Source organism: Theropithecus gelada, chromosome 9, assembly GCF_003255815.1.
Source record: "Theropithecus gelada isolate Dixy chromosome 9, Tgel_1.0, whole genome shotgun sequence".
In the NCBI taxonomy this organism is placed as follows: domain Eukaryota; kingdom Metazoa; phylum Chordata; class Mammalia; order Primates; family Cercopithecidae; genus Theropithecus; species Theropithecus gelada.
Window position 1 is genome coordinate 63,043,017 of NC_037677.1, and position 10,227 is coordinate 63,053,243.

General features: G+C 53.1%; 1 long non-coding RNA gene across 1 annotated transcript; it reads right to left on the reverse strand.

Moving 5' to 3' along the window:
* Positions 1–4,836: 4,836 nt before the first annotated feature.
* Positions 4,837–9,887, reverse strand: LOC112632185. Its single transcript, XR_003121275.1, has 2 exons — positions 9,760–9,887; positions 4,837–5,197 (listed from the first exon to the last, which is right to left on the reverse strand). It is a non-coding gene; the product is annotated as an uncharacterized LOC112632185 (long non-coding RNA).
* Positions 9,888–10,227: the final 340 nt, after the last annotated feature.

Genomic DNA, 10,227 nt, shown 5'->3' on the forward strand with positions numbered 1-10,227 from the left:
GACATCCCAAGTTGGGGTATGCATCTTTTCCTGTCTCTACTCCACTAAGGCTATGACTTTCACTCTCTGGGCAATAGTGAAAATGGTTCCTTGGATTTGGGGATTCTGAGTCCAGAGCTGCTTGTATAGACAGAGGTCCCCTCTTTTTGGACCTCCAGCCCCAGACTCACAACCTCTCCAGCACACAATGACTTCACATTGCAGGACACCAAGGCTGACCATTGAGATGGGGTAGGGTTGCAGTCAGTCTGACTGAGATGAAGGGCCAGAGAGCAGGTCAGTCTATGGCCAGGAAGAAAAGAAAGCCACATGGCCTCTGAGAGACCACTGGTCTTGCCACCTGGGCCAGAATCAGCTTCCCTGGACTTCACCAACTGGGTGTGGACAGGAGGCCCTTAAGCCACATCCTGAAATGTTCCTGCATGCATAGCGAAATGAGAAAAACTGCCCCAAACTGGTTGGAATGCTTCTCAGGTAACCACCTCACTTCCTGGTTTAGTAACTGCCAATCTCATCCTCCTCTGCCTTTCCTCCATCGCCAAGGACCAGCTGAGAGCATCCCCCACTGATGTCCCTGAGCAAGAACTTTAGGCATTCCTCCCAAGGTCCAAGGTTCCCCAGGCACTCTTTCTTCTTCCCAGGCTGCCTGTACCAGAGGCCAAGCCTGAGCCATCCTTAGAGTGGCATGATGACATGTAAAGCTTCTCTAGTGGCCATGGTTTCTTAGGCCCTTTAGAAGTCCCCAGGGCACAGGAATCAAGTCACCCGCCTCTAGACCCAACTCTGGATGGTAATTTATAGTTTTCAAAGTAGTTCCACATTCATGGTCTTTTCTTTCATGATCTTATTTGATCCTCATGACAGCCCTAGGAAGAGACCAAGATGATGTGGTTTTATCCCCACATTTCAGACAAGGAATTTGACATTCATTTTAGAGCCCGAATTAGAATTCAGACTCCTTGGCCAGGTATGGTGGCTCATGCCTATAATCTCAACACTTTGGGAGGCCAAGGCATGAGGATCACTTGAGGCCAGGAGTTCAAGACCAGCCTGGGCAACATAGCAAGACACTATATAAAAAAATAAAATTAATAAAATTAAATAAGATTCCAGACTCCTTGCAATATAGCAAAACACTGCCTCTACAAAACAAAATGAAATACAAATTAAATAAGACCCCAGACTCCTTGTCCAGTGTTCCTTCTCTGCTCCATATCTTCAGAGACTATTTCAAGGATAGTCTTGAGATCATACAATAATCACTAGATAAGGTCTGAAGTTGATCTTGAGTTCTTGGGGAGACAGGTGTCATAGACAAAGAAATGATTGTCACAACCAGTACCTATGAGCAGAGAACATATAAAGTCACTTGCTGCTGGTTCAATTTATGCTCACAAAGTCCAGAAATGCTACATGAGCCTGTTTAACACCTCCAAGACCCAGGAATGGCCTTACTGGCCAGGAACTGCCTACTCCATTTTTCTTTTTGTTTTATTTTATATTACATTATATTATTTTCTTGAGGCAGTCTCACTCTGTTGCCCAGGCTGGAGTGAAGTGGCATGATCTCAGCTCACTGCAATCTCCACCTCCTGGATTCAAGCAATCCTCCTGCCTCAGCCTCCTGAGAAACTGGGACCAGAGGCATGCACCATCACACCTGGCTAATTTTTGTGTATTCAGTAGAGACAGGGTTTTACTATGTGATCAGGATGGTCTTGAACTCCCGACCTCAGTTGATCCTCCCACCTCAGCCTCCCAAAGTGCTGGGATTACAAGTGTGAGCAACCACACTCGGCCGCCTATTTAACTCGTAACAACAAAGTGGGTCACTGAAAATTACTCTGGGCTGGTAAATTGACAGTGTTTTCTACAAGCCTGCATCTTGCTCCTCCCTTTTTTACCTGTCATTGGAATAATAAAATCATAATAAGAATAAACATTCATTGGGCACATAATGTATTCAAGGCACTGGGCTAAATACTTTACAGACATCATTTCATTATTGATCACAACAGTCCCACAGCATGGGTAATATTATCTCCCCTTTTTCAGAGAAGTCTGAAGTTAAAGGATATTAAGTAACTTGCTCAAGGATGCAGCTTGAAAGTGGCAATCAGCACTTGAACTGAGATCTGTATTTCTCAAGTGCTGGAGCTTAGGACCAAATTCTTTGCACCCTCCTGTCTTGAGGTCCGGCCCCCAGACTGAGGCCTTGGCGAAGGTGCAATTGGAGGCAGTTCTTCCATCAGCAGCAGACCTCAGAGTCCATCCACCTAGACTTGGCAGAAGCTAAGCAGCGCTCTACTCTCCTTTCTGGGACGTCCTCCCAGCTCAGCCACTGTAGCAGACACTGTTGGTTCTCCACCTGTATCCCCTCATCCTTCCCATTTCAGGGCACACTGGCCCAACTGCCAACTGACAACATCTTTATTTCTTTGCCTGAGGACTTTGACTGCTGGGTCCTCTTTACTGAAGAGAACGCCAGAAATGTCAGGGATGCCTCCTGGGAGCAGCCTTCAAGCAATGACTGGTGAGACTTGCTACATAAACCCCCCTGCTCCCTCGCTCCTTGGGCAGACCATGTGCTGTGCGAGCTCTCAGGTTCCCCAGCAGGACGGGGCTCTACTCACCCACCATGGGAGCTGGCTCGGTAGTGCCTCTGCTGCCTTCCTGCTGTCCCTAAGGTGTTTCCTGCACTTAAACACGCATCTCGGGATTGGCTTCTGGCGGAACCCAAACTAAATCTCCCTCTTCCCACTCTCAGCAGCATCCCCAGGGAGGCCACCGGATGAAGTTCAGACTCTAAGTTGGTGTGCAATGCCCCACATGCTCTAGCCCTCGCCCACCTCACCTCTGGATACCCCTCTTCCCACACTTGCAAGACTCTGCTCACACCACTCCCCTACCTGAAGGCCCACCCCACAACCCCATCCCCTCCACTTGGTGAATATTAGTCACCTTTCAAGACTCAGCTCGATGGTTACTTCCTTTAGGAATTCATTTCCTGGCCAGCCTCCCTCAGTAAAAGGCGATCATTCCTGCCAGGGAGCCCCAGCTGACCTGAACTTGCCGCCTGCTCCCTCGCTCCTTGGGCGGGTGCATGTACTATCTCCATCCCGGTGACCCACCGTGGGGCTTACTGTTCCTAGGGCCACCTCTCCTACCCGAGGGCAGGGGACAGTCTGATTCATCTCCCAGCTGTCAGGCCAGCTCCCTAACAAATGTGGCCTGAATGAATGACAGTGTCTCTGAGATGAGAGGAAGGGCAGGCAGGAGGCAGTTGGGGCAGGCAGCTGCTGGAACTCGGTGCAGGGTGTGTTTAGTCCCATAATGGTCTCATACCTGGCCCCCCATGCCCCAGGAGCTCAGTGGTTGGGCCCGTTGAATCCAATAGGTGCTCTGTTCTCCTCCTTTCTCTCAGCTCTGCCTGCCCTGGTCAGCGAGCCCGCATCTAATGCAGGGTCTCCCCTGTACCAGCCCCATCCCAGGTGATCAGTGGAGATAAGCTGATATTCTGGACAGAGCACCAACCTGAGTTTAAATTCCACTGACTATGGGTTTTTGAGCAAATTAAATGACCTCTGTTTTCTCATCTGAACCTCAGTTAACCCAACTGTAATAGGGGATGATAGACTATCTCCCCCACAGGGAAGCTGTAGGCATTTGCGATGATAACCATGAAGGGGCTGGCACATCTACTGAAAGGTGAGATGTGCAGGACATGGGAGGTGAGGAACACACTGGGCATTGAAATGTGTCCATTTCGGCCCAGTCCTCCATTTCACAGATGGCAAGCCAAGGCCCAGAGAGCAATTATCTTCCCAAAGTCACAGAGGCGGTCAGGGACAGGCCTGCAGGTCTGAGTTCCTTGGCTGTGTTTGTCCCACTGCACCAAGTGGCTGATTTGCAGCCATCATTGTTTAGCTAAAAATAGTTTAAAATCTCTTCTTCCCTCTTCCCCATGGTGGGTCCTTGTGCAGAGTTTCACTGGACTCCCCATTCACTCCCCTACCCTAGCAAGCCTGCCCCACACCTGGCTGCTCATACCTGCACACACCCCACCTTCATCAGCAAAGGTCTATCCACTCCCCAGGTTGTGGATCTCCCGGGCTGCAAGACTGAAGACACTAAGAGAGGCTGGGGACTTGGGAAGTCCTGGATCCACCTGCCCTCTCTCTCCCACCATCCCCACCCATGACCCCAAGGTCTCTCAGCAAGAAGGCCAGATCCGGAGACCACCTGGAGGGCAGAGAACCCCTCATTTCCTTTGCAAATGTCTGTTGCCCTCCCATGAAGCTCCAAGTTCTATGCTAAGCTTTGGGGAGGCAAGGCCAAACCAGTCATTATATGCAACCCAAGATATTCAGGGTCAAGGTAAGTGAAGAAACAAAGCAAGCAAAGAATGAGCTCCTTATGTGAGAGCCAACACTCTTCAAGGCAAACATCAGGAACTGTGGGAATGGGGGCAGCAGCAGGAGTGGGTGGGCACTGGCCTGGGGACACTTCCTTCAGGGCTCACAAAATCCTGGGCATCACGGGGCTTGGCAGAAAACCCCAGATCCCCCAGAAAATGCCTGTGATTGGATCAACTTGCAGAGGGGAGCCCGACTTGGTGAGAAGAAAGTAGGGGACCATCCTCTCCCCTCCCCCAGCTCCCCCTTCTCCTTCTCCTATCCCCCACAGCCTCAGCTCCTGCCCCTCCGCCTCTTACACCATCCTATTAATAACTTGTGATGCCATTAGCTTTTGCTGTCACCAGCAATGACAACTCAGAAGCCCCTGAGAGCTGTCTGCAAAGACACAATAAATGAGAACTCTTAATTAACACCTCCCTTAACTAAATAAATTAATTTTATGCAGTTGTGATGTCAGCAATGTGACTTGCCAATGACTGAGGCCACTCGGACAGACTTGGCAAGGGCTGCAGGGCAGGCTCAGCGGGGTGTTAAGCTCTGTGGGGTGTCAGTGGGCAGCAGGACATGGGCGTGAGTGTCAGCCTAGCCTGGGGATGGCATCCCGGGCAGGACAGCCAGGTGCCCGCATGTGGAGTTCCAGAGGGGCAGTCTGGGGACCCAGGGCCTTTCCCAGGTTTGCCTCTAACTCCTGAGTGGCATTAGGCAAGCTTCCTCCCGGGGCCTCTGTTTTCCTCATCTGTAACACAGATACCCTCTCTTGTCATGCCTGCTTCTCAGGGCTGTGGAAAGGATGAGAAGACGCAGGGTAGGAAAGGGGTCATAAACTATACAGTGCCATGCATGTGTGAGAAATGCCGATGACACCACCTTCTGCTGCCAGTCCGTGCTAGCTGGGCAATTCTGTTCTTCCCCTGACAACACACAGACAGGGTGAAATGGCCCCTGGGTCCCTGGGCATCCCTGAGCTTCCCCAAGGACACCTTGGGGACAGGAGGACTTCTTCAAGGCCATCATCCTCAGAAAGCCTTGGGTATCCACCCCTCAGCTGGTGTGCTCAGAGCAAATGAGGCCAGGACAGTAAGCCATTCCCAGTGCTCCTATTGGACAGAATCTGCACTGGCCCCAGGCTGGAGAGACCTGTGGTCCAGCCCTGAGCTGAGGTCCTGAAGCCAACCCCAGCTGTGCCCAGGCCTGGCCAACTTCTTCATTCAGGACCCACATGAGCCCCCAGCCGTTTCCTGAGCCAGCCTCTGACCTCGACCCCTGGCCAAACCCCAATCCAGCCTTCCCTGTCACCCTTCAGTTCCAATGCAAGTCCACATGCTCCCAACCCCAACCAAGCCTAGGACAGCCCCTTCCTCCCCCTCAGGACTACACTGTGCTCCAACCCACGTTAGCCTTGTCCTGGGAGAAAGAGAGAGGCCCCAGTGTCCCCAGCAGTTTCTACTGCGGGCAACTTCCACAAACTACAGGGCCCTCCTGCCACACTCTCCCCTCAGCACTTTCCTGTCATTAGCCATTCTTCCCAGTTGGCACTGTTTCCAGGCATCTGTACACAGAGACATCTAGCAACTCACCAAAAGCCACACAGCACAGCTGTGGCTGGGCGAGGACTGAGATGGCCACCAAGAGATGCCTAATTCACTCACTCAGCCATTCAGTCACTCAGCAAACATGCACTGAGTACCCACATCCGTGCCAGGCCCTCAGGGTCAGTTATTAGAAAACAGACATGGCCCCAAATCTCAAGGGGCTCACGGGCTGGGCAAAGATGAGAGTTGTTCCCTGTAACTGCACCAAATGGCCTGCAGTTGCTGCCTCATTCCCTCCCCAACACACACACACACACACACACTCCACCATCCAAGGTAGCAAAGTGGAGACACACCTGAAATGAGCGTAATGGGCTTGTGGGCGGGGGTTGGAGGGAGGCCCAGGACCTCTCTGTCCATCTGTGATGCTATCAGGAAAGAGGCCCTTGTTGGTGGCCGTGGGAACACGCAGTGCTGCATCAGTAATTGGGTCCATGTGGGCAGGGGATAAGCAATGATGTCCCCATGTCCCCAGGCACACAGGCTGACTTGCAGTGACCCTGTCTAAAGCCCACATCTCCACAGCCGTGATGGAGTAGCAGGCAGCAGCCACTGGGCTGAGGCCGCAGGAGACCTGCCCACCAGGCCTTCCCACGTGTGGGGGCTCTGCACTGGGGGAGGATGTCAGGGAGGCTGAGGAACGGAAGCCCAGGGGCTGTCCCCAGCTTCTAACATCAGCAGGTCATAGAACTTCCTGCCTCAGGTTCTTGAAATCATGGCATGATTGACCTCAGGTACCCCTTCCATTGTGCCCCCTCCATCCAGCTCTCCCAACTTCTTAGAAACCTCCTCAACCCCTGGCCCCTTCTGCAGAGGAGGCGGGAGGCAGTGAAATCACGGCATGAAGAGGTGGCGGACCCGAGCTCCAGCCCCCATGCTGCCGGAGCAGCTGTGTGACCTTGGGTAGGTCGCCCAGCCTCATGCACCTCAGTGTCTCATCTAAGAAACGAGGCTGTGGAAGCCCTTCCCACAGGGTGGTGGTGACATCAGACTGCCACTGTGCTTGGCTCAGGGCTGGAGGCACAGAAGGTACCCAGGCAATGGGCGTTCCTTCATCTTCTCTCACCTGCCACACAGCCAGTCTCCTAGCACCACAGCCCCAAAGCAGCCCCCCAAATGGGAAGTGCCTTGGGGGTACCTACTGTTCCTTTGCTCACCACCCCTCCACAGCCTCCTCTTGGGGTGGTCTTCAACTTCTACTTCCCCTCCCCCATGCCCTGACATCTGCCTCCTGCTCCTCACCCCTCACACGGAGCTCTCCTGATGCCCCGAGGCCTCCAGTGCCTCCACTCACAAGGAACTGCAATGGTACAGCCCTAATCTGTGTTCCTTCTCCTGGGCCTTCTATTTTGGAAGCTGGGACTGTTGACCTAAATGTGTCCAAAGAAATACTTCCTAATGGTGGAATTACGGATATTGGGCATCTTGGTAGGAGGGAGCTTTGAGAATGAGAGCCTTCTTAACACCCCTCCAATCACACCCCATGGCTCCCCTTCAGGGTAAGAGTCTTTCTACACAGGATCAGTGGATCTGGAATAAAGCTACCAGCCACCGCCCAGCCCTGAGCATGCTTTGGAACCCACAGCCTGCTCTTGGACAGGAGGATTCAGCCACAGCAGCCAGGACAGCTGCCGCTTTAAGAATAACTCCTGAGCCCAGAGAAGCATGGAGTGGAGGGGATTGATTTTTGGGTCCTCCTGGAGACTCGGATCCAAAATCAATCTGGCAATTAATAGGCAAGGTGTGAAATGGCTCTGGTTTCAGGTTCCCAGTGTCCCTGGTTGTCTTCCCCAGAGAAGGGGCCCTGCTGCCTCTGTGCTTCCTTCCAGCCCCCGTGTTCTGGGGCTCTGGTGACAGCTCTGCAGGAGTCCAGCTGGCTGGGCCTCTTCCAGGGCCTTGTCACCTGGACAGGGCCACAGGATAAGCTTGGCCAGCTGGCAGGGCTGGAAGGAGGGAGCAGGCAGCCTGGGTTATTGGCCAGGGAAGGGAAAGCCACTAGGGACCCTTTTAAGCACCCCCATCTCCACCCCTACATCGCAGGTAAGAAGCAGGACATGGCGGGGGCTTCTAGGGACTCTAAATTTCCAGAGGGCCAGCACCATGGGGACAAATAACTGTCCACCCTATGTCCTCCATCCACCCTGCTGACCAAGCCTGGTGCACAGGCCCTCCCCCATTGCACGACAGGCTGCTTGAGCTCCTAAGAGTGTGTCCATCCAAGTGTCAAGTGGGTCGAATGGCCCCCAGATGCTCAGAGCGGAACTGGGGATGGGCTGTGAGCCCATGGGAGGTTTCTTGGAGAGGTAGGGACTCAGCTGAGTGATTGGGGTGAAACACAGAAAGGCAAAAAGGAGAAAAGTGGCATGCCTAGTGAGGGATGAGTATGTGCCAAGGTCAGGGGATAAGATAAGCAGGTCACAGCACAGTGCATGACAGTAGGAGGACAGAATGGCCCAGCTCAAGGGCTGGAACACAGTAGCCTTCAAGGTGTGGGCAGTTGATGTCAGCAGCGAACTTCTGTCCGCCCTGAATGCCATGCTGGGGTCACCCCAGACCCACTGATCTGCGTCTCTTCCTTGTTCTCCAAGAGGCCCCTCTCTCCAGCCAACGGGCCAGCTGTCCATAGCTACCTTTACAATCTCCATTACATCTCCACTGCCCACATTTCTTTTCCTCATTTTTCTTGCTAAAAGACAGTCTTTAAAAAGGAGTCCCTGAGCTCAGCCCTTTTCCAGCCTCGTTAATTTCATGCCCCACCTCATTTGTTCCAAGGACCTACTTTCCCCTCGCCCGCTGCCTCCTTCCTCCCGCCAGCTATATTCGGATCTCTGCTCCGTCCTCCGTAACCTTGTGTGCCGCTCAGAGTTCTGCGGGTGTTTTTCTCTGCCAAGGAACTTTGGTCTCAAAGGAACCGCAGAGGTCATCTGTTCACATCCAACCCCCTCCTCATGCCCGAAACTGGAATCCCTTTTCCAGCTCAAGGTTATCTGGTCTCAGTTGCACTCCTGCAAGGACAGGCTGCTGCTCACTGCAGGGCAGCTTTAACTGAGACCAACTTCTTCCAGAAAGGTGGAACCAATCTGCCACTGATTGCCGTTTCCTCTGTGTGTTTTGTCTGAGTCAAGTCTCCCAGACAATACTGTCAGCCCCCAGGTGCAGGCCTCAGTCATCCTTTTCTTAGGAATCCCTTGGACTAAATGTCCTTTGGTTACTTTGGATGTGCAAGACACGTGACAACACACCATCCCTTGCTCATACTGCTGCTGGTGCTGAGACACTCACTCCTGCCCCTGTGCCTCCAGCAGCCACTAGGAGAGAGTGGTCACCTAGAAACTTCTCTTCATTTGAGCTGAAAATTACCTTTTGGCCCTCCCCACCCTCAGGAGCTAGCTCTGCCTTCAGCAATCACCTGGAGCAAGTGGAATTCTCCTTCCCCCAGAGAGACCTTCAGATCCTTGAGAACTCCATCATGTTCCTTCCAAGTCCTGCTCTGGCCTGACTCTGCAGCCCAGGCGCCACCCACTCCTCTCCAAAAGACACAGGGCAATTCACCAACATTTATCCAAGGGTAGGGTTCCTCACTTGGGCTGTGGTCTCTGCACAGCCAGACCGATGTCAACAGTTAATGCAACTCAGACCTGCCAGGGCTTTGGCGGCTGCTCGCAGTGTCAGTTCATGTGATGTCAACAAACGTTCCCAAGTAGATTTTGCACAAACTTCCCTCAAGTTGAGCCACTGGCCCTTCATACCTAGCTGGCAGACTTCACGTTTCTCTCTGTTGAATCCCATTTCTTCATTTCACTCAGGTGTCCCAGCCTGCAGAAATTCTTTGGGGACCTGTTGTGGCTTCTCTTGGGTGGGCCGTCCCTCTCAGCCTGGTGACATGCCCAGACTGGATCATCAGAGGCTGTCTCTAGCAGGGTAATTGGGAAGAGAGAACCCTGGGGCCCCTGGAAACATATTGTCACCCCAACCCCGCCCAACCACCTTGGCTTGCCAGCGGAAGGAGTTTACTGTGGTTCTGCAGTTTCATAAACTGGTTTGGTGCAGCGGGAGTGCGGGGGTTGGCAAACAGGGACCCCAGCCCCTCAGCACACCACCAAAGTGAGCCAAGGCCTCTGAGTCTGATCCCAACCTGCTCCTGTCCACAGGTCCAGAAGGAGGTGCCGGGAGCCCAGGAAGCAGGTGGAGAACCTGGGGGCATGGGCAACTCTGAG